Source organism: Lygodium microphyllum, chromosome 12 (genome assembly GCF_053477565.2).
Source record: "Lygodium microphyllum isolate KBCC chromosome 12, Lygodium_microphyllum_v1.1.10, whole genome shotgun sequence".
Taxonomy (NCBI): Eukaryota; Viridiplantae; Streptophyta; class Polypodiopsida; order Schizaeales; family Lygodiaceae; genus Lygodium; species Lygodium microphyllum.
Window position 1 is genome coordinate 66,451,326 of NC_141146.1, and position 26,911 is coordinate 66,478,236.

The following is a 26,911-nucleotide window of genomic DNA, read 5'->3' on the forward strand; positions in this document are numbered from 1 at the left end:
GAAGCATTTAAATGCCTTAGGAATTCACTAAGGGCCTAGCACCTAGGCAACTTACATCAAGCTAACATCACCTAGGGACATTTAGGATCATAATGCAGAACCACAACAATCATTTCCACACCTACGCATAGAACACACAATAAGTCGAGGGGAAAATTATACAAGCTACCAGCAAGAGCTAAAGTCCAATCACTACAAGAAGGGCCCAATGAGAGAGAAGTTATTGACTAAGATATCAAGAGTACCAAGTTGAATTCACATCATTCTAGAGATTAAGAAGAACAAAAACACAAACAAGAACTTTAATTTACAAGAAGAATACCGTCTAGCTTTTTAGAAAAAGGATCAATCCAAGGTTATGAGCTCTAGGGAACTAGATGAAACACTATTGATTTCACTCAATTGTGCATGTATTCATGTTGAAATTGGAATTTAGATTGTCGAGAATAAGATGCTCTTAGGAAGGCCTCTGACATAGTCAGAGGAATCACAAATTTGTTGGTGCTATCTAGCAGTTGTAGGAGAATTCATAAAGAAAATGACCAACATAGACCAAGAGAAGCATTGCTTAATTCTTATGTTCCACCCTAAGCAGTGCATGGCAAGCAAGGAATACATTGTAGCATTAGCCATTGCAGCATTATCCATGAAAGCTAAAGTTCAAAGTGAGTTTGAAAGGAAATGGTATTCTAGTTGAGGTTTAGCTACAAGGTATGGCAGTTGTTTAATGACTATTGCTGAGAAAAGAAAGGCACTTTGAACTTCTATACATGATCTAACATATGTAGCACCTACATATCTGAGACAATGAATATCTATATAAGAAGCCGGATACATAGGAACTAGGGGCTAGACACCCAGTCACATTGATCGGGTTATATAAGGTGTAAGAGTCCCAGTTTAGGGAAAGCAATTATTATCAAGAATATACTCTTCACCTTCATCTTTAGCTTCCATGGCTTCCTCCTCCATTCTCCCCTCTTTCCTGTCTTTCTCTCTCCTCTTCTAGTCATTATTTCTCTTCTTTCTTCTCTCTTTCTTTCTCTTCATCAGCTCATTCTCTTCTCTCCTCTCAGCTTCATTCATTACAAGTCATATTGGAGCATTAGGCTTTAGTCCTTTTCTTCTTTTCTCTTTCTCCCTTTTCAAATCCCAAAACCCTAGTTACTCAAGTTATAGGTACATGTATAGCAGAGGAAGAACCAGAGTTAGTCTTAGCTTTTTGGAGCAAGTAGGAGCTATGGCTAGAGATTCAGACATATATGGAGGTAAAATGGCTAACTTAGTAGGTTGTCACTCCTTTTCATGCAAATTTTAGGGGTCCTAGGCCAAGTTTAGAGACTCAAGAGTTAGAAGAGGGCAAAAATCTCAATTACTTTTTTCTCCAATCCTCCTTCTCTCTCTATCCTCCTACAAAAGCTGCCATGGTTGCCAGCCTCAAAAATCCCTAAGAACTTGCTTAAGCGTATCCAAACCTCCATCTAGCATTGGAACCTTTTCCCTAGTACCATCAGCTTGAGATCAAGCAGTGGAGTGGGTGTTAGGAATCTCATGGTGGGGGGACTTGCTCAAGATGTTGCGCCGAACACACACACAATGCACAACGAGAAGCTCACTCAAGAGACAAGAAGAGAGATGGAGGCCAAAACGTTTTCTTGCTGGTTTCTTCTTCTTCTTCCACACTCTTTACAATGTACACAAAGTACAGATAAGATACAACATAAAGGAAAGTGGCCTACTAAGTCAAACAATGCATAACCGATTACACTAGTCCACTAGCGCTATAACTATGCCAGTTGTAAATAGGTGTAACAACCTGAATATAATAAGTAATGAGTCAGTGGCCATGTGAGAGTCATAATGACCATCGACGTGCTAAGTGTAGACGTGTGGACCCATCTAACCAGGTGGTCCATCATTAATGTCCGCATGTGTTGAGCTTGTCATCTCAACACTCCCCCTCAAGCTCAACTGCATCTCTGCAACTCCAAGTAAGCTTCGAAACTTTTGAATCTTCTCTGTACCCAATGCTTTCATGAAGATGTCAGCTATCTGATCATGTGTGTTGACATACACCAAGTCAATCTCACCTGCTAGTACCTTCTCTCTCACACAAAGTGGTAGTGTACCTCAAAATGTTTTGTCCTGGCATGGAACATAGGGTTCCTAGCCAACTGTATACTGCTCATGTTGTCACAATAAATGACAATTGGACCTTCCACCTGCACATCTAAATCAGCCAATAACTTTTGCAGCCATACTACCTCACATGCTACAACAGCAACACCTCTATACTCAGCCTCTGTACTCGACAAAGCAACTGTAGATTGCTTTTTGCTGCTCCAAGTAACTGTTGCACTCCCCAGAGAGAACATGTATCCACTGGTAGATCTTCTATCAGACATACTACCAGCCCAATCTACATCTGTGTATCCAAAACACATGTACATTTGTACCTGTCTCATAGAAAAGTCCATAATGTAATGTGGACTTCACATATCTCAATATGCGTCTAACTGCATCCAAATGTGGCTTTCTAGGTACTTGCATAAACTGACTCACAAGACCAACAGCGTAGCTCAAGTCTGGCCTTGTAATGGTCATGTAGATCAAACTCTCCACTATCCTCCTGAATATAGTAGGGTCTTCTATCTCATCCCCAACATCAGCACTCAACTTTACATTCTGCTCCAACGGGACTAAAAGTGGTTTGCATGCTGTCATACCATACTTGGACAACATATCCAAGCCATATTATCTTTGGGATAGCCATATACCATCATCACATCTGATCACCTCAATGCCAAGGAAGTACCTTAGCTCACCTAAATCCTTCATCTCAAACTTCTTCTTCAAAAAGTCCTTGACTTCAGCAATCCCACTATCAGTATCACCTGTAATAACCAAGTCATCCACATAGATGACTATGATGACCAAACCTGCATCTCCCTTTCTCACATAAAGTGAGTAATCAACATCAAAAACATAAAAGCCAATATTGACAAGATACTCTCTGATCTTGTCAGATCATGCTCTAGGTGCTTGCTTGAGCCCATAGAGCGCCTTCTTCAACCTGCACACATACGTGGGATGCTCTAAATCTTCATAACCTGCTGGCTGATCCATATACACTTCTTCTTGCAAATCACCATGCAAGAAGGCATTCTTCACATCCATTTGCTGCAACCTCCAATATTTGGCTGCTGCCAAAGCAATCACACATCTGACAATTGCCATCCTAGCAACTGGACTACTGAAGGTTTCATCATAATCTATGCCATATGTCTGGGCATAGCCTTTTGCAACCAACCTAGCTTTGTACCTACTAATAGAACCATCTGCATTGTGCTTAATCTTATAAACCCACTTACATCCAATAACTTTCTTGCGCTTCAGCAATGATACTAGATCCCAAGTCTTATTGGCCTCTAATGCAGCCATCTCCTCATCCATTGCTATATCCCAATGAGTATGACCAACAGCATCCTCAAAACAAGTGGGCTCAACATCCTTAACTAGTTTCACCATATAAGCATAATGGTGAGCTGCATAACCTTCAAAACCAAATCTTTTAATAGGGTATCTGACCCTGCTAGATCTACGTACCACCGGATCACTCAATGGAGCCTTTACATTACTATGAGCTCTCTGTACACTTGGTGTCCTGACAGAAGAAATGCCAAGCTCATCATCCAAGCTCTCTGAGCCACTAGAGTCTCCATCAAGAACTGCATCAATGCCATCTAACACTTTATTATTTCCTTTGTCTTTACCTGTAGTGCTACTAGATGCACTTGAAGATGTAGAGCTACTCCTTAGTCTCCCAGACCAAGGACTACCAGATGATGTCTCTCGTCCACTAAGAGTCCATGATTCTTGCTTTTCAGCCTGCACATGAGTGTCATGATCATCATCATCATCCAATGCATCACCACTAGATGCATACCAACTGCTCATTTTATCAAAGATGACATCCCTGCTCACTTTGAACTTACATGTGACAGGGTTATAACAGCGATACCCTTTCTGCTCTAAAGAGTATCCAATAAGGACACATTTTTCTACCTTTGGATCAAGCTTCTTCTGTAGCTCATCTGGCACATGAACATATGCAACACAAACAAATACCTTCAAGTGCGATACATCAGGCTTCTTGCCAGTAAAGCATTCTTCAGGAGTCATCCCATGAACTACAGCTGTGGGAGTTCTGTTCATAATATAAACAGCAGTATGAACGGCCTCAGACTAAAAAGGCTTAGGCATATTCTTTTCAACCATCAAGGCGTGTGCAACTTCTGCAATATGCATGTTTTTCCTTTCTGCAACCCCATTTTGTTGTGGGATATACCTTCATGTGAACTGTCTCTTTATCCCATGAGACCTCAGAAAATCACTGAACTCATTCGAGAGGTACTCTCCCCCTCCATCTGACCTCAAGCACTTTACTTTCAAGCATGTTTCTCTTTCAATTGCAGCCTTGAAAGTTCTAAAGTGCTCAAATGCTTCACTCTTTTCCTTTATAAAATATACCCACAGCTTTCTAGAACAATCATCAATGAATGTGACAAAGTATGAACTGCCTCCAAGAGATACATTTTGTATAGGCCCCCAAATATCTGTATGCACAACATCAAGGATATTTATGCTTACATCTCTATCATGTGAAAAGGGTTGTCTTGGCCTGCTTACCAAACTGACATGCTTCGCATATCTTATGAAATTCTGCAACTCTAAATGTAGGCAAACCTGTAACCAACCCTTTGGACTACATTAATTTCAGCCTTTGTACATTTGCATGTCCAATGCGTTTGTGCCAAATTTCAATATCTGCAACAACACCTTTTCCTTTAGCATACACAGCAGCATTCATAGTAGGAATTCTAGCATCCAGAGTAAACATACGTCCAACTCTACTTCACTTTGCAACCAACTTGCACTTGTCATTGAAGTCTTATACAAAGCAGCCCTTTGCATTAAATCTAACTTGCAGCCCTTGCTCTACCATCTGACCGACTGACACCAAGTTCTTTGTAATAGATGGCACATGTAATACATCTGAAAGACTCTTTGTCTTACCATCGTGCAAGGACAAGGGAACTTTTCCAATGTGTGAAATTGGGTGGCATGAATCATCACCCGTTTGCACATAACCTGCATTTTGCAAATCCTGCATCTCTCCAAACCATTCTGCATGGCTGGTCATATGATTGGATGCACCTGAATCAACATACCAAACATCATCATGTGTTCCCTTTCCTGTAACAGCATTCAGCGTATGCTGCATAACAAACAGACGTTCATTTTTGTCTTCATTCTGTCGTGAAGACGATGCATAGTTTCCTTGCTACAACTTACCACTGCGAATATCATCTTTCTTAGCATAACATTGGGCTGCAATGTGACCTGTTTTGCTACAGTAGTGACACACAATACCAGAGTTGTCAGAACCTCTGTTCTGCCATCCACCTCTTCCTCTAAACCTCCCCCTGCCCTCTAAAGTTACCACAACCTCCTAAAACCTGCATATCACCAAATTGCTGGTTCAATCTGTTTTGCTGGTTGTCACTACCACGTCTTATACCACGGCCTCTTGAAGAGAACCTGCCACGTCCCCTTCCTAAACTGGAGTAGAAAGCTTGGACCTGTTCACCACTTCTTTCAGATGTCTCACTCTGCATGTTGATCTCTTCAGTAATCATAAGGGAGACCAACTCATCAAAATCTGGAAATGGCTTTCTGACATATACGGAAGTTACAAAAGACTTCCAAGCCTTTTCATTGTTAAGTCCACCCAAGGTAGACAACACCAAATCATCATCATCGGGCATTGCATCAATCGCTGCCAAGGCATCTGCAATGCTCCTTACCTTCAGTGCATACTCATTGATAGACATCTTCCCTTTTTTCAATGTATTCAACTCTTGCTTGAGTTGAATCTTTCATGCATTTGTATTTACGGAAAACATACTTTCAAGTATGGTCCAAGCTGCATATGAATTCTCTGCATTTCTGATATGTCCCAGCATATTATTATCAATTACTATAGACATCCAATACATGACCTTTTTCTCTTTTGCATTCCATTCCTTCTGTGCCTTTGTCTCTTTTGCAGTTGGAGGATCACTCACCTCTGGCTCCTTTTCTTCACCTGACACAAACTCGTAGAGGCCCTTTCCAATAAGGAAATTTGTGACACGGAACTTCCATGAAGGGTAGTTGTTCTTGTCGAGCTTCTCAATGATGAGATTTCCACTGTTCTTTGCCATTATCATAAAACTAATACCAAACAGCAAGCAAATCTGCCGCAACCCTTGACCTGTAGTGCACAACAATACACCAGACAGCCTTTTTCATTGTTTTCTCAATAATACATGCAATCTACAACCAGTTTGTAGATAAACCTTGTTTTTATTCGTCGATAAACATCTTTGAACTTACAGATCTAAAATCTGTAACCTGTGCACCTATATACGGTAGACACAGCTGAAATTGCAGGGTATTTCGAATTGCTGTCCGCAATCTTGCGACTCTAAAACGGGGCCTGAAATGACCTCGGATGGCCAAAATAGTAGCGAGAATGCTCTAAAGGGCTCATCTGTAGAATACACAGTGCTTTTCACGCACACCAAATCTAACTACAATCTGAGATTTTTTCTCTTCCCTGCTTCTAGTGCCTCCACATACACTGTCAAAGAGAAAGAGTGGAAGAATGGGAGAGCTTCTTACCCATGGCTTGGTTGCTCAAACCTTTCTTCTTCTCCTTCACTTCAACCTTCAAAATTAGTGGCGCGGCTCTGATACCATGTTAGGAATCGCGTGGTGGGAGAACTTGCTCAAGTTGCTACGCTGAACACACACACAATGCACAACGAGAAGCTCACTCAAGAGACAAGAAGAGAGATGGAGGCCAAAACGTTTTCTTGCTGGTTTCTTCTTCTTCTTCCACACTCTTTACAATGTACACAAAGTATGGATAAGATACAACATAAAGGAAAGTGGCCTACTAAGTCAAACAATGCATAACCGACTACACTAGTCCACTGGCGCTATAACTATGCCAGCTGTAAATAGGTGTAACAACCTGAATATAATAAGTAATGAGTCAGTGGCCATGTGAGAGTCATAATGACCATCGACGTGCTAAGTGTAGACATGTGGACCCATCTAACCAGGTGGTCGATTATTAATGTCCGCATGTGTTGAGCTTGTCATCTCAACAGTGGGGGGTTACTACCCCTAGAGGCATGTAAGGCAACCCCCTGATAATTTTTGGTGCATTTTATGCCAACTACCCCAACTCTCCTGTTTCCCTCTTCCTACTACCCTGTAGCACTCTTGGCCACCTTAGGGAACTCCTTCAATACTCCCCTCTTTCCCCTTTTTGGCACTCTTGATCTTGGAACAAACTTGGGAAGATGGAAAGTAGCTGGATAGTGGGCGGCCATGGATTCTTCACCTAAAGCTATTTCAACTATTGAAGCTCCTAGCCCTTCCACCTTTGAGAACTCAAAGTGTGCAAGCTCCTTCAGCCCCTTTTTCCTCTTCTACTTGGATTGAAAACATGGAACTTAGCATGCATGGGATTCTTGTGGGTAGCCATGAAAGCTCCATTTGAAGCACTCCATCCTTGAGATTCAAGCTTGGGTGTAAACATGTGAGCCCCATCATCAGTGACAGCATTCAAATGCTTGAAGACTTCATCCATTGGAGTGCTCCAACTAATCAGACTTGCTTGATGGACCAATTGACATCATGGTCGATCATGCAACTATTTTCACCAAACACTAAAGAGGTATATCAATCTGATCTTAATCTCTCATCTTAATCCACTTGCTAAGCTTGATGCCCTTTGTTGGAGAGATTAAGGTTGCAAATGTCATATTAGTTCACTTCTTCATTGTATACATGTGCTTATTGAAATCAATTCTAGCTCAATTGCATTTACTAACATTAACCCCTTCTTAATCTTGTGTGCTTGGATAAATCCCAAGTGAGTAATAAGCCTTTGTAAATAGATAAGCGGCAGCCAATGAGTTACTGGACTGCGAAGGTAATCCCTATCCAAGATCTTGTTCATCCTTACATCTCATGAAATGACCCAATGTTTCCTTTGCAATGCATCTCATACTGATTGCTTAATAAAAATGTCTCCCATGTATACTCTAGCTAAGGAAAAAGAATGATGCCAATAGGTGGTGAGGTGGTAAGCCAAAAGAGAGGTGACCCTCCCTTACCACTTAAGACCCTGAAGGGGTGCACAACCTAGCCCCCGGGGGAACTTTTCCCACCTCGTGGTGATCCACAGCCTAATACTTATATGCGTCTATAGATACTCTCCTATAGTCAACACCTCTCTCAATGAAATGATCCCCTTTGGACACCCTTTTAGTGCTTATGGTACCTATGTATGACACTTGAAGTGTATGTAGTCAAAAGATATGTATGGCATTAAGCTTCACTTATGTAGTGATGAAAAAGTAAATGGACATGCAAATGTGCTTGGGATAGTGGTCAGTATGCTTAGGATGTTATTGATGATATTTCTCAGGCCCCTCAATCTATGAGCCATTCATATAGTGCTTCTGCATTAAGGGACAGATAATGTTTTTAGTCATAGTCATAAAGATTCAATTACAAAAAATTATATATCATACTTGGGAGTAAACCCTATAGCTCATCTCAAGAGGTGGTGCGTAGATCGGATGTTGTACGCTTGCGTAGTGAATGCCGGAAGGTCCCCAAGAACAAAAGAATTCTACTTTTTTCACAAAACTCAAGGTAAAAAGCATGCACGACATGAACAAGAGACCAATTGGGTACAATCTCCCCCCATGCCTTGTGTGAGCACTCCACAAAGCATGTATTTTATGTATTAATCATCTTCAAGCTCAAATAATAGCCCAAATTACAAAATAGCAAGCTTTTGGCTTTTGAGTTTGCTTTAGCACAAAATAGAAATAAAGCTAATGGGCGGTGCCCAAAGAGTCAGGTGTACCCAATACAATATCCAAGTACAAATAACATAATCATGCGCCCATGCGCATACAAAATAATAAATAAATATCCAACACCTCAATAAATAGGCGTGACAAAATATAGGCGCCATGCCTAAGGTATGCGCCCATCAAAATATAAGTGATAACTCGAATACTTACTATCCTCCAATGCTTTCCTCCGCCACTGCTGCTATCTCTACACATCAAGCCCAATGGATGCACGCTAGAGACTTAAATGCTTTCCCCACTCTGCTAGCTCCACATTGAGCTAATAGCAATTGAGGTCAATTGCTATCCCACCCCGGGGGTATGATGCCAGGAGGCATATTTCACGGTGGATTCCGTGAGGTTTTACGGTGGATTCCGTAAACTTTGATGACCGGGGCTTATACACAAAGTGGATTCTTTGTGCGAGAAGTTGATGGGGATGCCTATCCTTTTCAGGCATTTCATTAATTTAGTGTGTATATGGGTGATTCCATAGCGGGTGATTCTGCAAAATGCATATTAAATTAATAAACGTTTATGAGTTTAGAGTGCGTACTCATAATAAATTAAGGTTAGGATTGATTTCTAACTAGTTGATTTATTTATGCAGCTGAAGATTGCTAGGTATTCACTTTTGTCGGTTTAATTGTATTATTTTACTAACGATTGTGAATTCTTCAGTTCTCTACAGGATGGTTCTTAAACTTGACTAAATATCTAGAATATCTTCGGCCAGTTCTAGTGGTCATAAAGTCAGTGTCTATGATAGCTTCAGGTTCAAGTATTTTAGTCTCTTCCTCTAACAAAGGTGGGTTTTCGTAAACAGGGTGTACAGGTAATTGGCCTCTAAAGGGTCGTAATAAACTAATGTGAAATGTGTTGTGAATTTTCCAGTGAGGTGGTAATTCTAACTTGAATGCATTGTCATTGATTTTGTGAATGATCTTAAATGGTCCATAGAATCTAGGGGCTAATTTCACAACTGGATGTTTATCTACACTTTGTAATCTACGTTTTTCTATTCTCAACCAAACATAGTCATCAACTTTGAAATTCATTGCTTGTCTTTTCTTATTGGCTTGTTTGGTATATGATTGCTGGGCTTTGGCAATCATGTCTTTAACCTCATCAAAAATAGTAGTGTGCATAGTAGCAATATCATCAGCACTCTCAATTCTATTTGATAAAGATGCAATAGGTGTAGACAATCTATAACCATAAATCACTTCAAACGGTGCTTTCTTTGTAGATGTGTGTGGTGAATTGTTATATGCAAATTGTAATAAATGTAAATGTGTGTCCCATGTCTGTGGTTTAGAAATAGTGTAAGCACGTAAAAGATCTAGTATAGTACTGTTAGTGACTTCTGTTTGTCCATTAGTTTCAGGATGAAATGCAGATGAGAAATCATTTTTTGTTCCTAGGTTAGCAAACAAAGTAATCCAAAAGTTGTTACAAAATCTAGAATCACGATTAGAAATAATAACTTTTGGTAATCCATGGTTAGTGAAAATAGTTTTCAAAAATAATTGCGCTGCCTGTGATGCTGTTAAAGTTTTCTTACATGGAATGAAATATGCTTGTTTACTAAACCTGTCTACTATAGTCCAAATCATATCATGGTTAGCTTTAGTATTAGGTAAACTAGTAATAAAATCCATAGAAATTTGTTCCCATGGTCTTGATGGAATAGATAAAGGCATAAGTAATCCATACTATTTTCCATGATGTCTCTTAACTCTTTGACAAATCAAACATTCAAAAACAAAGTTAGATACATCAGTGTCCATATGTGGCCAATAAAAATCTTCAGTTAATGTACGTAAAGTAGATATGATACCTCTATGACCTTGGTATAGAGGACAATGAATCTCATTCAAAATAAAAGATCTAAAGGGAACTGTAACACATAATCTATTTTCATAAAACATGAATCCATCATTATAAGACAGTGAATCAATAGGAATCCAGTTATTTCCAACTAATTTATTCCAATCAGCATGAAGAGTAATGTCCTGATGATAAGTATCTTTCATAGGAGTTAAAGAATCAAATGATATAACAGAAGTATTATGAATGGTGAATCTTCTACTTAATGCATTGGCCACTACATTTTCTTTACCTGGTTGATATTGAAAATCAAATGAAAACTCTGAATAAAGGCTTCCCATTTGATATGTCGGTCAGATATTTGGGGTTGGCTGAGTAAATGTCTAATACTTTGTTGGTCAGTCTTAATCATAAATTCATAACCCATTAAGTAGTGTTTCTATTGTCTTAAAGCTTGTACTACAGCTAATAATTCTTTATCATATGTGGAATATTTAAGTTTGGAGGGTTTCAGTTTACAACTAGAATAGGCTATGGGATGATTATCTTGCATAAGTACGGCTCCTATTCCAGATCCGCTAGCACCAGTAACTACTAAAAAGAATGGTCTATTAAAATCAGGTAGTTGTAAAACAGGAGCATGGGTTAATGCATGTTTCAATAAGTCAAAGGATTTTTTGTTGATTATCAGACCAATGATAAACAATACCTTTCTTCAAAAGTTTAGTCAAAGGCAAAGCAAGTAATGAAAAATTACGCACAAACTTCCTATAGAAACTAGCAAGACCTAGGAAAGATCATAACTCATGCACATTTTTAGGTATAGGCCAGTTCAATATTGCTTCTATTTTCTTAGGGTCAACCTTAATACCATCAGATGATACAATATGACCTAAATATTCAATTTCTATTTTAAAGAACTCACTCTTTTCCGGATTAGTATACAGTTGATTATCTTTCAATAACTTGAAAACCAAGGACAAATGCTCATAATGTTCTTTCTCATTTTGACTAAACACCAAGATATCATCAAAGAATACAATAACACAATGCTGATATTTCAAAAATATACGATTCATCATTCTACTAAATGTAGTAGGTGCATTAGTCAATCCGAAAGGCATCACTAAAAATTCATAATGACCAAATGTGTCCTAAATGCGGTCTTGAATATGTCAGACTTATCTAATCTCACCTAATGATAACCAGATTTAAGGTCTATTTTACTAAATATGGCAGAACCTTGCAATTTATCCATAAGGTCATCGACTCTAGGAATTGGATATCTATTCTTTACAGTGATCTTATTTAAAGCTCGATAGTCAATGCACATTCGATAAGTATTATTCTTCTTCTTTACCAACAAAACAGGTGCACCAAATGGAGAACTACTAGGTTTAATCAATCCTCTATTTAGTAATTCCTCAACTTGATTTTGAATTTATTTTTGCTCTATCTGGTTATGCCTATATGGTGCTTTACAAGGTGGTTATGTACCAGGAATCAAATCTATGTTGTGGTCTTCTGGAAGTGAGGGAGGTAAACCAGGTGGTAGATCTTCTACAAAACAGTCTTTAAAGTGTGCAAGAAATTCTTTATGCCTAGGGTGCATATGTTTTTCTTTAACTTGCAGTTCATTCACCCAAATTAGATAAGATTTACTACTTTTGCGTAATGCACGTTTAGCTTGAGTATGCGAAAGCAGTGGAAAAGCATTAGATGCATGCATACCATACAATGTAATATGTTTTCCTTGAAAATGAATATTAATTGAATGTGTGGAATAATCTATATCAGGGTTATGCTGATGACACCAAGGCATACCTAAAATAATATCACTGGACTGTAATGGTACAACTAGAAAATTTCTTCTTTCAGTGTATTCACCAATTTGAATTTCTAAATCATTCACCTCTTGTGTTCCATTATACCTTGTGCCTAAAAATGCTGCTTTAATGCAGTAATGCGTAGGAACAGTTTGTAATTTCAATTCTTTCACTAACTTTGCAGAAATAAAATCATGAGTACTACCATCATCATGCAAAATAATCTTTTCTTTTCCATGTACTAAACATTTCATTGTCAATAAATAATGTGGAGTTAGCATACCTGGTAAAGCATCCAAAGGAGTAGTAATGTCATCTTCATCTTCCGTGAAATCAGGCATTTCTTCATGTTCGTCATCTTCCATTGCTCCAAGGTAGTTGATATGGACAGGTGGCTTCTTCGATTGGCAATTGGCTACTAGATGTCCAGGTTGGTGGCATTTGTAACACACTACTAGATGTCCAGGTTGGTGGCATTTGTAACACACTATAGGTTTGGCTTTAGATACATTGTTTGCAATGGCAGGAAGTCTAGGAATATTAGGATTTGGCTGTGAAATGGGCTTAGGGTTTTGATTGGTATTCGATGGTAAAGCATGTGGTTTTGCCCAAGTTTTACGAAAAGATGATGAAGGAAAACGACCTTGATTAAATCTTCTAAAATTTGAATTGAATTGCTTAGATCCATAGTTACCATTGGTTTGAAATTGATGTGGACGCTTGTCTCTTCCTCGAAGCTTGTCTTCAGTGTCATGAGCTAAAGAAATTGCATCTTCAAGAGTTGCAGGCTTGAACATATTAACTTCAACATAGTAATGCCCAAGTAATCCAGACATATACTTGCACTTGTGAGTCGCTTCAGGTGCGTCTTCAAACATGCATAACTGGAGTAATGCATTCCAAAAGTGTTCGGTGTATTGAGGAATAGGCTCATGATCTCGTTGCTGAAGAAGGTCCCATTGCTTTATGGCTTTTTCATGGAATTGTGGAGGAAGGAAATTCTACATAAACTTCTTCTTGAAATTCTCCCAGGTAGTGGGACAATCTATACTCTTACAAACCACGGTCCACCAAAGAGATGCTCTATCCACTAAATGATTAGTGACACACTTGATTTTATCTTTTTCTGCGTATGTTTCCTCATGAAAGTAATCATCAAACTGACTTATGAATGCAAGAACAGTTTTTCCATCTCGAGTGCCATTGAAAGTACGGAATTTGAAATTTCTTTTACTTATCTTTGTTTCTTTGCAGATGGATTGAGCTTTGAGAGTCGCGTCGATGGTACCTCGGATAAGATCTTTAGATTGAGGTTCCTCTTTGTCGGTAGTCGATCTTTGCAAATTGGCCAATTGAACTTGTAATGCTTGCCGAGCTCGTCGTTCTTCATCCAACTGCATCATAATTAAATCCAGCTTTTGCTCCATCATAGGTTCAGGAAGATCGCCTTCAGCCATTAAATCATCCATATGTGATTCCGTCATCCTGTAAAACTTCAAAAAAAACCTCACACTCTCAAAATCCAATTAGCGGGATGAGCGTAGCTCAAGATCGGGTGTACAAGGCTTATATATTGTTCTGTGTGGCTTTCATAATCTTCGTCTTTGGCTATTGCGGGATTTGTAATCTTTGAAAAATCTACATTTTGACCTTCTGCATGTGCTGAAATGGGTTCAGCAAACCTGCGTGTGCGAACAGTACCTTCCAGTGAACAACTTTGTAGTTTGGAGTTTCTGCGCAAGAACAGTCCTTCTATGAGTTTTGAACAAAAGTCAGTTTTGACTTCAAGTGACTTGTCTGACTTGTAGAGTTGCAGACTTATGTGACTTGCAGAGTACTAGAACTTGCAGAACTTGAGTGACTTAGAAGACTTGCAGAATTTAGACTTGGAGAACTTTGAAGACTTGAGTAGTTGAGAAGCCTTAGAAGACTTAGAGGATTGAGAAGCTTTATGCTTCTTGATCAGTCGACGATTTTGAGGACATGAATATGTCCTCGGCGGAAATTTCAGCGCCCTAAAGGTCTTGACGTCCCCGCGAATCAACGATTTGAAGCTTTATTAAAGCTTCAAATTAGACTAAGCTTTTAAACTTTAGAATTTAAGCTTTTAAGCTTGGCAATAGATATGGCTTATCTCTGTAACTCCACGACTTGTATGAGAGGATGTAGGAGTGGTCCTCTGCTGTTGCAGGCCGGTCCTTCATGATCAGAGGATGGAAATAGAGGTTCTTGACCGCCAGGAATCCTCCCGTATCGACCATTCACGATGAGATTGACCATAGAGCTCGATCATTCCAGGAGCTCCGTCTTCGCACAAGATGGGTAGCGATTGGAAGCTCTTGATCTCAACTTTGCTCTGATACCACTAGTGCGCAGATCGGATGCTGTACGCTTGCGTAGTGAATGCCAGAAGGTCCCCAAGAACAAAGGAACTCTACTTTTTGCACAAAACTCAAGGTAAAAAGCATGCACGACATGAACAAGAGACCAATTGGGTGCAATCTCCCCCTATGCCTCGTGTGAGCGCTCCACAAAGCATGTATTTTATGTATTAATCATCTTCAAGCTCAAATAATAGCCCAAATTACAAAATAGCAAGCTTTTGGCTTTTGAGTTTGCTTTAGCACAAAATAGAAATAAAGCTAATGGGCGGTGCCCAAAGAGTCAGGCGTACCCAATACAATATCCGAGTACAAATAACATAATCATGCGCCCATGCCCATACAAAATAATAAATAAATATCCAACACCTCAATAAATAGACGCGACAAAATATAGGCAGCATGCCTAAGGTATGCGCCCATCAAAATATAAGTGATAACTCGAATACTCGCTATCCTCCAATGCTTTCCTCCGCCACTGCTGCTATCTCTACACATCAACTGAAGCATTCACAATCGTTAGTAAAATAATACAATTAAACCGACAAAAGTGAATACCTAGCAGTCTTCAGCTACATAAATAAATCAACTAGTTAGAAATCAATCCTAACCCTAATTTATTACGAGTGCACACTCTAAACTCATAAACGTTTATTAATTTAATATGCATTTTGCAGAATCACCCACTATGGAATCACCCATGTACACACTAAATTAATGAAACGCCCGAAAAGGATAGGCGTCCCCATCAACTTCTCGCACAAAGAATCCACTTTGTGTATGAGCCCCGGTCATCAAAGTTTACGGAATCCACCATAAAACCTCATGGAATCCACCGTGAAATATGCCTCCTGGCATCAAGAGGCATTTTCCCTCTCTAGTTTGAATAAAAAATCTCCCAATCAGAGCTATGATCTGAAATTTATGACCATTTTGGTGCATTGAGGTCACTGTGGACAGGGTGTAGACCACTCTAGGATAGACACATAGATCCATTTGCAAAAAATTATAATCATTTCTTGTCACAAAACTTAATAGCTCATCTCAAAGAGGGCTTTCTCTCCTCCAATTTGAAATAAAAATCTCACCAATCGAAGTTTCCTACCATAAGTTACACCCCATTTACTGACAGTGGGTCTTGTGGATTGCATCCAAATGGTTGACTAGAAAGGCAAAAGTAAGGCCCATGAAAAACTCCAAAGGGAGATTAGAGACTCCAGAACCTCCATGACCATGGTGATATAACATGAGGAAGCGCGTGATATGGATCCCTTACACCTTGCTCAACCACACCTTATGTCAGCATGAGCTTCATCACATGGAGAGGCATAATGATATGGTTACCAACCACTACCAAATGATATCCAAGTTTGAAGAAGCAATTGAGCAAACGGCCCTCTTTAACTCTAAGACTCAGCAAACCTTGGAGTAGCTCACCACTCTTGTAGCTCAACTAGCTACAACTTCATCCTAAGAGAAGGAAAATGAAACCAAGCGTGAATCTTGATACCCTCCACCCCCCATCAACCATATATCCAACCCCCCACAGAGGCTCTCTCCCACCATTGGTAGAAGCTCCCCCGCTCTCCCTTGGAGCCCCAATGGAACTTATATGAATCAGCTCCATCATGGATAGTATGGTATTAATGCCGAGCATGGAAATCATGGACATCATGGTAATAATGGGAAGCATGGCATTAATGATCAGAATGGGATAAATGCACAACATGGTATGTATGGGTAGCAAGGTATCTATGAACATCATGGGATGTATGGACAATGATAAATGGACAATAAGGGTTTCATGGGCAGCAAGGCCCTCATGATCTACGTGAAAATATTCTTCTCACTAAGTACAATGGGAGATCCCTCTCACCATCAAACTTGGAGGAATGGACATCCAAGCTAGAGTCCTACTTCAATATCTACCCTCGTTGGTGAGGGTTCAAATGACTTGATTTTTTGTCTATTTTTTGTTATTTTTGTGAATTGAATGATTGATTTTTGATGGATTTTATATGTTTATTAGTTGTTTTAGAAGTGTTTGGGAGTGTTTTTGATGAGGATGATTAGGTTTGAGAAGCTCATGATGTTTTATGGTTGAGATATGATGTTCTAACATGTTCTGTTGATGTCCAATTAGTGTCTAATTGGTTCTGTTTTTGAGTCTGTTGAGCTTCTATTTTGCTATGTTTTCTTTCTATATGAGAGGTTGGAATAAGGATTGATGGAGTTTGATAGTGTTTGAAAGCTTTTTGATTGATTCTTGATGGTTTTGAATTATTAAAGTTGAGCTAAAGACTTACTTATGTATGGTACTGTGGACCCTCTATTGAGCTTCTGTAGAGCCTCTATCTCTGTTCTATATGGCTTTGTAAGTGTTATGTTAGATGAATAAGTAGCTTGGGGATGTTTTCCAACCTTGGGAAGAGATGAATACAAGTTCAAAATAGCTCAAAGAAGTGGAAGAAGTCGCTGTGAAGACTCAAGTAAAGACTAAAGTGATAGTGACATTATTGAGCTACAAAGGGACACTATAGTGGCTTCGGTGACCTTTCATGTAAGACGTACCTCTTGGGAGGGGTATCCATGACCAAAGAGGGGTTATGGGTGATGATTATTGATTATCCCATTGTATCATTGAGAAGAGCATGTATGAGAGAGAGAGAGAGAGAGATAGCCAAATCTATGCAAAATAATGTATCTATGAGTAAGTGATTGTGAGAGAAAGCTATAGAACCTTTGAAGAAGAATGCTATGTGATGATTTTCATTAAAATTAGTGTATTCTCTTATATCTTTGTGGTATCTTGATGAATCTTATGAAAATATGAAGAGTATAATCAATTTTGTTCAAGTTAAAGCCGTGGGAGAATTGTTTCTATGAAGTTGCATGAAGATTTCTTGTTTTTGGTGTTCTTTTTCTTGTTATGGTCACATAAAATATGAAAAACATGATTGTTGATGATACGAGATAGATTTTCTTGCAATAGATTCCCCGTTTTCTTGGTGTTTCTCTTGGGGCTCCATGTTTTTGGTGCACAACACCGGGGAAGACTACCATCAACAAGCATAAGAATAGGTTGAAAATGAGGGAAATGAGAGGGAAATGGTATTATTAAGAGGATAAGAATACAATGAATACTTGAAAAGTTCCTTCTACACTAAAGGATTGGAGATTCTCATTGTCAAAGCCACTTTCTACAAGAATTTCATCCCACAATGGCAAAAACATATTACCATCATGATGCAGGCTCTATGTGTGAGGTGTCTCCTCTAATAGACCCGGAGGAGTCCTCTTATTAGTCGACTAAAATTCGTATCCATGCACATCGCCATCCCATCTTCCCATGGGAAACCTTGTACTTAGTTGAACATGGGAATCTCAATTCTACTTCATAGGGGAAGCATGGACAAGTCACCTCTAACAGCAATCTAACACCCACCTAAGAAAGACCACTTTGTAATCAATCAAAGATAGGAGTGAGGTTAACACCGCACTTGGTTTAAAGAGAGTGAGAGATGGGGGAGACTGTAACTCGATCTCCCTACCCATAAGGTAAAATCTCAGCTCCAGCCCCCTAAAATGGGGTTAAATTTGGTATCTAATCCTACTGATATTGGGAGGGTCACGATTTATTAATCAGCTCTATCTAGTGTTGAAAAGTTACTCGACTTATTGAATCCACTCAGCCATAGACGTCCGAGTGATCAAAAAGTAAAAACACCTATCTCCCTCGGGAGCATAGGACCCCCACCTGTATGTGAGTTATTCCACACTCCAGAGAGTGTTAAGAAGCATTGGGTTGGGGAACCCAACATCTCGAACCACCATAATCCTCAACTCGTCTATTTGTGCAAGCATAGAATCATAAGAACCATAATTTATCATTCACAAATCCAAAAGTAGTCATAACTATAAGACATTTTAACACAGTTGTCAATGCGATGCATGAAATCTATCCCCTCCATCAATTTTCGTGTTCCTTCCTAACAAGCAATTGATAATACTAACATATTTTTGTAAATTTAAATTTTAATTGATCATAATCTATGTAACAGACTAGCTTATCTCTCATTCGGAAATTGTAGAATTAATAGCTTAAAAAGTAATCCTTCTTTTATGTACTAAACCTAATTATCTCCGTTTGGCCATCCATCGTGATTATGGTTTATGGCTGCATCCTCGATTTGTTGTGCGATGGCTGGTTCTTCGGTTTGAATGGGTTTGGGATTAACGTCTGCTTGTGTTTCAGTATCATGTTGAGTTCCCTCAAGAGCAGCCACTTCTTCGTGTCGGGGAGCTCTTTGAGCATGACCTCGCTGAGCATCTCGATGTCTCTTGGGAGCCATGGAAGAAGCTGATGGATTCAAGCAACCCTCCCGCATAGGTGTGGAGAGAGAGAGAGAGGTTCGACTGATTGCAGCAGAGCTTCGTCGCGTCAACTAGTAGAGAAAGTTTTGCATGGGTCATTATTGTGTCTATGTGTATGTTTCTAACGTGACTATGGCTCTCTTACAAGTGACAATCCCTCTTAGAACTATCTTCTTGCATTGCTATGGATACTAGTGGCAAATGACATGGTCACATGCATTTGATGGCTAGATGACACCTTCACTCTATTTACTTATAACATTGAAGGACTTGACCTAGGGCATAGAGGATGTGAAATCTCTACCCTGATCATGGGAGGATTTCAAAGTCATGTTCAGCAAGGCCTTCTCAATTGTTGGCAAACTAATTGGGACCCAAATATCATGAGAGAAAGCCTTAAGAAAATGGCTAATTATCTCATTGAAGAACATTGTGCCATAAAAACATATAAGTATGATCCCACTTATGTCACTCTGACATTTTTTTGGGTCCTTGCCTTAACCCCTAGCAGGCCATTAGACAATAACATCATGCTGCATCCATGCATGGACCTAGTGAGTAATCTAGTCCTTGCATTAACGGCAAACATGCCATTAGAAGAGATAACATCATGCTACATATGTACATCCACCTGATTCCTAGTGAGGAAGAGCTACATGAAACTAGCTTGAATTTTATTCAAAACCCAATGTGATGGTCTCCCTTTATAGGAATGGGATCATTTGGATTGTTGCATGCACAATATGATTGACATGCCTTGTTTAGGATGCAAGAAACCACTATGTAACCACTTTCATATGCCAATTTGACATCTTTTATATGTTATACATTGTAAGCTTTACTTCCTCCAAAACCCCCACATTTACTAAGCACCACCATCAATGCCTTCATCAAATTGGGAGGGCTTGGATTGGTGTGCACGGTAGACTAAGAGCCTTGTTAAGGGTTCATGCCCAATAAATTGCAAGAGATGTGCTCGTTGAAGGTAATTATTCATTTTTCACCACCAAAAGCTTTGGTGTCTACTACAATATCTTGTCATTTTAGTGTTCATGGGCTACTATCACTTTCTCTGTGTGTGCCTGTGTGCCTGTGTGCCTGTGTGCGTGTGTGTGTGTGCGCGTGTGCGCGTGCGTGCGTGCGCACGTGTGTGTTATGTTTTGATTCATGCCACAATTCTTGGGTTACCTCAATGTGCACAAGCTATGACACAATGACTATGTGTGGTATGTGGTATAGTAAGATTGATATGTCCTTTAGTATATATAGATGTTTTGCTAGTTTATTGGAGCATGGTGGGTATAGCAAGGACTAAGACTCCATTCTAACCTTCAAAGCTCCACATCCAATATGAATGAATAAATTGCACAATTTTTTATCACCTAACTACGATGAATTTCCCCCCTCGTCATTGCATTAAATACAATTATGTTTATTTCTACCAAATATTTGTGTTCAACCACACAATTACTACTTTATGGTAATAGATCTCACTGCAATAATGGTAGGATTGACCTTGATATACTCCAAGCACAAAACATGGAAAGGTTCATTAATATCAAGAATTGGAAACTAATCAAAAAATATATATGCTTCAACAAGTGGATGGCACATGTTTGTGTTTGTGAACTTGAAAATTGCACATGTGGAAGAGTAGAGTGGGGCTAATGTTGCAAGGTGCCTTAGCAATATGAAAAGCAAGTAACACCAAGGTCCGCATGCAACAATAATGCATGTGAAAGATTTTGTGGTGCATAAAGTCTTGAGAGATCATTGCTTGCCACTTACATTATGTCACCACATTTGTCTGAGGCATGTGATTGAAAAAAATGGCAATGGATCATCTCATTGCATCCATTAAAATCGAACATGTGTTAACTACTTTGGTCCATTCGAACCATAGCAACAATATGGATACAAAGATTCACAAAAAAAATCACTTACAGCATCTCTAGGCACACAATTAAGCATGCAATGTATCACCCAACCAAAAAAAAAAAAAAAAAAACACACACACACACACACACTCTCTCTCTCTCTCTCTCTCTCTCTCTCTCTCTCTCTCTCTCTCTCTCTCTCTCTCTCTCTCTACACACACATCACACACATACATACACACACACGTGTGTGTGTCTGTGTATGTGCGCGAGTGCGTGCGTGCGTGCATGCGTGTGTGTGTGTGTGTGTGTGTGTGTGTGTGTGTGTGTGTGTGTGTGTGTGTGTGTGTGTGTGTGTGTGTGTGTGTGTGTGTGTGTGTGTGTGTGTGTGTGTGTGTGTGTGTGTGTGTGTGTGTGTGTGTGTGTGTGTGTGTGTGTGACACTATGCGTGTGCATGAGAATCAAAGAGAGAGAGAGAGAGAGATAGATATATATATATATATATATAGAGAGAGAGAGAGAGAGAGAGATAGATAGATAGATAGATAGATAGATAGATAGATAGATAGATAGATAGATAGATAGATCTAGAGAGAGAGAGAGAGAGAGAGAGATAGATAGATAGATAGATAGATAGATAGATAGATAGAAATTGCATCGTATGCTTGTGTGCAAAGACATTGGGAGTTATAGAATCATCCTTGTTGCCTGTTGATGCAAAATCATCACTAGGAAGTGACTATGTGGTCAAATACCACTTTTGTCAATTTTGCAGATTTGCCTTTGTGAGGCTCAAGCTGTGTTCTTTCCAGTGACAAAATTTTTTGCAGTGTTCTGTAATGGCGTCTGATTCTCTCTCACAGATTGTCACTGAAAAGCTTGACAATAACAACTTCCAAGCATGGAAGTTTAGAATGACGAAATTTCTTATGGGAAAAGGATATTGGAAATTTGTTGCAGGAAATGAAGAAGAACCAGTTCTTCTTTATGTTCCCAATCAACAGCAAATGCAGTCATTTAAAGCATGGCATGAGAGAGCCAGGAAAGTTATGTACTGGCTGTCTATCAGCATTTCAGACTCTATGATTGTGCATATTCAAGATGCAAGTACGCCAAAGGAGGCATGGGATACTTTGTCAAAAATGTATAGCACAAATACGCAAGCCAAGAAAATGCAGCTCAAGCAAGAGTTGCACAATGTGCAAAGAGAAAGTATGAGCATCAATGACTACCACATGAAGGTGAAGAAGATTGCAGATGCACTTGCTTCCATTGGGTCGCCAGTGGAAGATGATGATTTAGTCTCAGTGACCTTGAATGGTCTAGGAAAGGATTATGCACAGTTCCGAACATCCATTTCCATCCGTGAAAGATTTCCTGATTTTGAGGAGTTGATTGCTCTTCTAATTTCTGAGGAGCAGAGAAATGGTGGTGCATCTTCTTCAAGAGGAACTTCAAAAGAAGGTGTCTTCTACTCAAATGCTGGAAGAGATAGAGGCAGAGGTAGAGGAGGCCGATTTGGAGGCCGTGGTAGAAATCATAATATGCAGCAAACTCAAGAAAACCAGTCCTATGGAGGAGGATGTGGTAACTCTAGAGGCAGGGGGAGCCAAAGAGGTCGTGGTGGATGGCAAAGAGGCCAAAATGCAAACAGTAATGTTGAATGCTACTACTGTGGTAAAATGGGTCATATGGCTAAAGACTGCTATAAAAAGCAGAATGACATCATGAATGGAAAACTGCAACAAGGGAATTATGCATCTTCTAGTAGACAGGGTGATGATGATAGAAATGAGCATTTGTTTATGGTGCAGCACATGAACAATTCTGTGACAAGTGCAGAAGAAAGCAATGATGTATGGTATGTTGACTCGGGTGCATCAAACCACATGACAGGTCATGCAGAATAGATGGAGGATGCAAGGAAAATGGAAAAACTAGGATTTGTGGAGACTGGTGATGATACTGCACATCCTATTGTGCAGATTGGAAAATTTCCTTTGTCTATGCAAGATGGGAAAAAGAAATACCTGTCCGATGTATTTCATGTCCCGAATATCACCAAGAATCTGGTTTCAGTTGGTCAAATGGTTGAGCAGGTCTTGCAGGTCAGATTTAATCCTCATGGATGCTTTGTTGAGGATATGAAAAATAAAGGTCGCTTGATAGCAAAAGGAAAGAAGAAGGGCAGAATGTTTACGTTGGATGCAGACATGTCTGAATTGAGTGCAGCAATGTTTGCACATGGGACCGGTGTAGTTGCAGATATTGATATCTGGCATAAACACATTGGTCATGTTAATGTACAGCGACTTAAGTCAATGCAGGCCCAAAATATTGTTGCAGGATTGCCGAAATTCAAGGTTGCAGAAATGCATAAGGTATGTGAAGCCTGCCAATTTGGAAAATAGGCAAGGAAACCTTTTCCTAGACATGTTCAAGAGAGTGAGAAGCCATTGGAATTAATCCACTCTGATGTGTGAACTACTAAAGCTGCATCTCTTGGAGGCTGTCATTATTTTGTCACTTTTATTGATGACTATAGCAGAAAAGTTTGGGTGTATTTTATGAAAAAGAAAAGTGAAGTTTTTGGGCATTTCAAAACTCTTAAAGCTATGGTTGAAAAAGAAACAGGCCTGCAAATAAAATGCCTAAGGTCAGATGGAGGGGGAGAGTACCACTCAAATGAGTTTGCAAGGTTCTTGCAAGAGCATGGCATAAAGCAGCAATATTCATGTAGTCATACCCCACAACAAAATGGAATTGCAAAAAGAAAAAACAGGCATATTGGAGAGGTATCTCGTGCCATGCTCAATGAAAAAGACCTGCCAGATTTTTATTGGGTTGAGGCAGTTGCTACAGCAATCTACATAATGAACAGGACTCCCACTGCAGCAATACATGGGATGACTCCAGAGGAGAGGTATACTGGTAGGAAACCAGATATTTCTCGTTTGAAAACTTTTGGTTGCATAGCCTATGTACATGTGCCAGATGAGTTGAGATCCAAGTTGGATCCAAAAGCTGAGAAGTGCATCTTTATTGGTTACTCTCTGTAGCAAAAAGGGTATAGATGCTATAACCCTTCTACTCGTAAGTTTACAGTGAGCAGAGATGTTGTTTTTGATGAGATAAGTAGTTGGTATAAACCAGTAAATATGATTGATGATGTAGATGCACAAAATGGTAATGCTGCACAGAATTCACAGCAGCAGTCACAAAATATTAGTGGACCTGGGGCGTCCTCTAGCAGTGGTTCACATTCTTCGCCATAGACAGGCAGATTGAGATCAGGAGAATCTTCTCAAAGCAATGCAGATAGTGGTATGCAGGTATCACGAAAAGGAAAAGAGAAGGTTGATCAGCCCATGTTTGATGTGAATACAGGTCACTCTTATGTGGATGGTGAATCCAGTGGCTCAGAACAGAGCATTGATGATGAGTTGGGTATTCCTTCTATTGTTATACCTGGAGTAAGGAAGACCAGGGACGTTTTGAGAGCACCTGGGAGTCTATTTTGCGCAGGTCTACAAGAGCTAGGTATCCTGTGGTGGATAGGCTGAAATATGATGGATTTACAGCCATTCACTATGCATATATGGTCAAAGTGATACAGGAACCAGAACCCACTTCTTTTGAGCAAGCCATGGGAAAAGAAAAATGGGAGAAAGCCATGGATGAAGAAATGGATGCCTTGGAAGCAAATGCTACATGGGAATTGGTACCTTTGCCTAAAGGTAAGAATGCAATTGGCTGTAAGTGGGTTTATAAGGTGAAGCACAATGCAGATGATTCTGTGAACAGATATAAGGCAAGATTAGTAGTCAAGGGGTATGCACAAACATATGGCATTGACTATGAAGAAACATTCAGTCCGGTTGCAAGGATGGCAACCGTAAGAGCAGTCATTGCTATGGCTGCATCAAAGGGATGGTCTTTACATCAGATGGATGTAAAGAATGCCTTCTTGCATGGTGATTTGCAAGAAGAGGTCTATATGGAGCAGCCACCAGGTTATGTGCATGTTGTTCATCCTGAGTTTTTTTGCAGGTTGAAGAAAGCCTTGTATGGCTTGAAGCAAGCACCTAGAGCATGGTCTGATAAGATAGGACAGTATCTTGTCACTATTGGCTTTTAGATTTCCAAGGCAGATTTCTCACTTTATGTGAGAAAAACAGAGAAAGGTATTATGCTACTTGTCATTTATGTTGATGATTTGATTATGACAAGTGACAGTGATGAAGATATCCTTCATGTGAAAATGCTATTGAAGCAGAAGTTTGAGATGAAGGATTTGGGAGAGCTACGATATTTCTTGGGCATTGAGGTGATTAGATCACCAAGTGGGATACAGCTCTTGCAGAGGCAGTATGGATTGGACATGCTGTCCAAATATGGGATGACAGGCTGTAAGCCTATTTCAGTTCCTTTGGAGCAGAATGTGAAGCTGAGCGCAGATGCAGGTGAGCTTCTGGAAGACCCTACTATGTACAGACTATCAAGATTTTGGGAGAGAAGGAAGGAGTCTCACTAGTAGCTTTCTTGCTTGCACAATGGGGGAATACACACAAGGGTGGAGGCTGAAAATAGTTTTCCTCTTCTTAGTTGTGTAAGCCAAAAGAACTCTCATACAAAGAAATAGAAGAACCCTGTATATGGGTCTCAAACCAAACTCAACTAACTAAGGTGGCATACTAACTGAGCCACGAACTAGAGTAGATAAGGATAGCTGTCATATAGCCATTATTCATGGGCGGTGTACCAACCGCATCTGCAACTGACAAGTCGGTGACATAAATACACAACGGTCACCCTGGCGTATCACGAGTGGAGCTCGATATCTCAACACAGACGCATAGTAGGAAGCTTGATTTATATGACTATTACTAGGCCAGATTTGAGCTTTGTTGGATTGGTAGGTCAGATTATGCAAGCTCCAAGGAAACCGCATTTGAATGCGGCTAGACGCATACTCAGGTATGTGAAGTCCACATTGTAGTATGGACTATTTTATGAGACTGGGGTTCAGATACAGTTGCATGGATACACTGATGCTGATTGGGCTGGTAGCATTTCTGATAGACGATCTACCAGTGGATATGTGTTCTCTTTTGGGAGTGCTGTAGTCACTTGGAGCAGCAAGAAACAGCCTACAGTTGCCTTGTCCAGCACAGAGGCTGAGTATAGGGGTGCAGCAATGGCTACATGTGAGGTAGCTTGGTTGCATAAGATACTTTATGATATGCATCAGCCTACAGATGGGCCAGTTGTCATTTATTGTGTTAACATGAGCAGTATATACTTGGCAAATAACCCAGTCTATCATGCTAGAACAAAGCACATTGAGGTGCATTATCATTATGTGCGGGAGAGGGTTTTACTAGGTCTTATTGATCTAGTTTATGTTAGCAAAAAGGATTAGGTAGCTGACATATTTAAGAAGGCATTGGGCGCAGAGAAGCTGCACAAGTTCAGAGACCTGCTTGGTGTGTAGGAATTGGGATTCAGCTCGAGGGGGAGTGTTGAGATATCGAGCTCCACTCGTGATATGCCAAGGTGACCGTTGTGCATTTATGTCACCGACGTGTCAGTTGTGCAGATGCGGTTGGTACACCGCCCATGAATAATAGCTACATGAT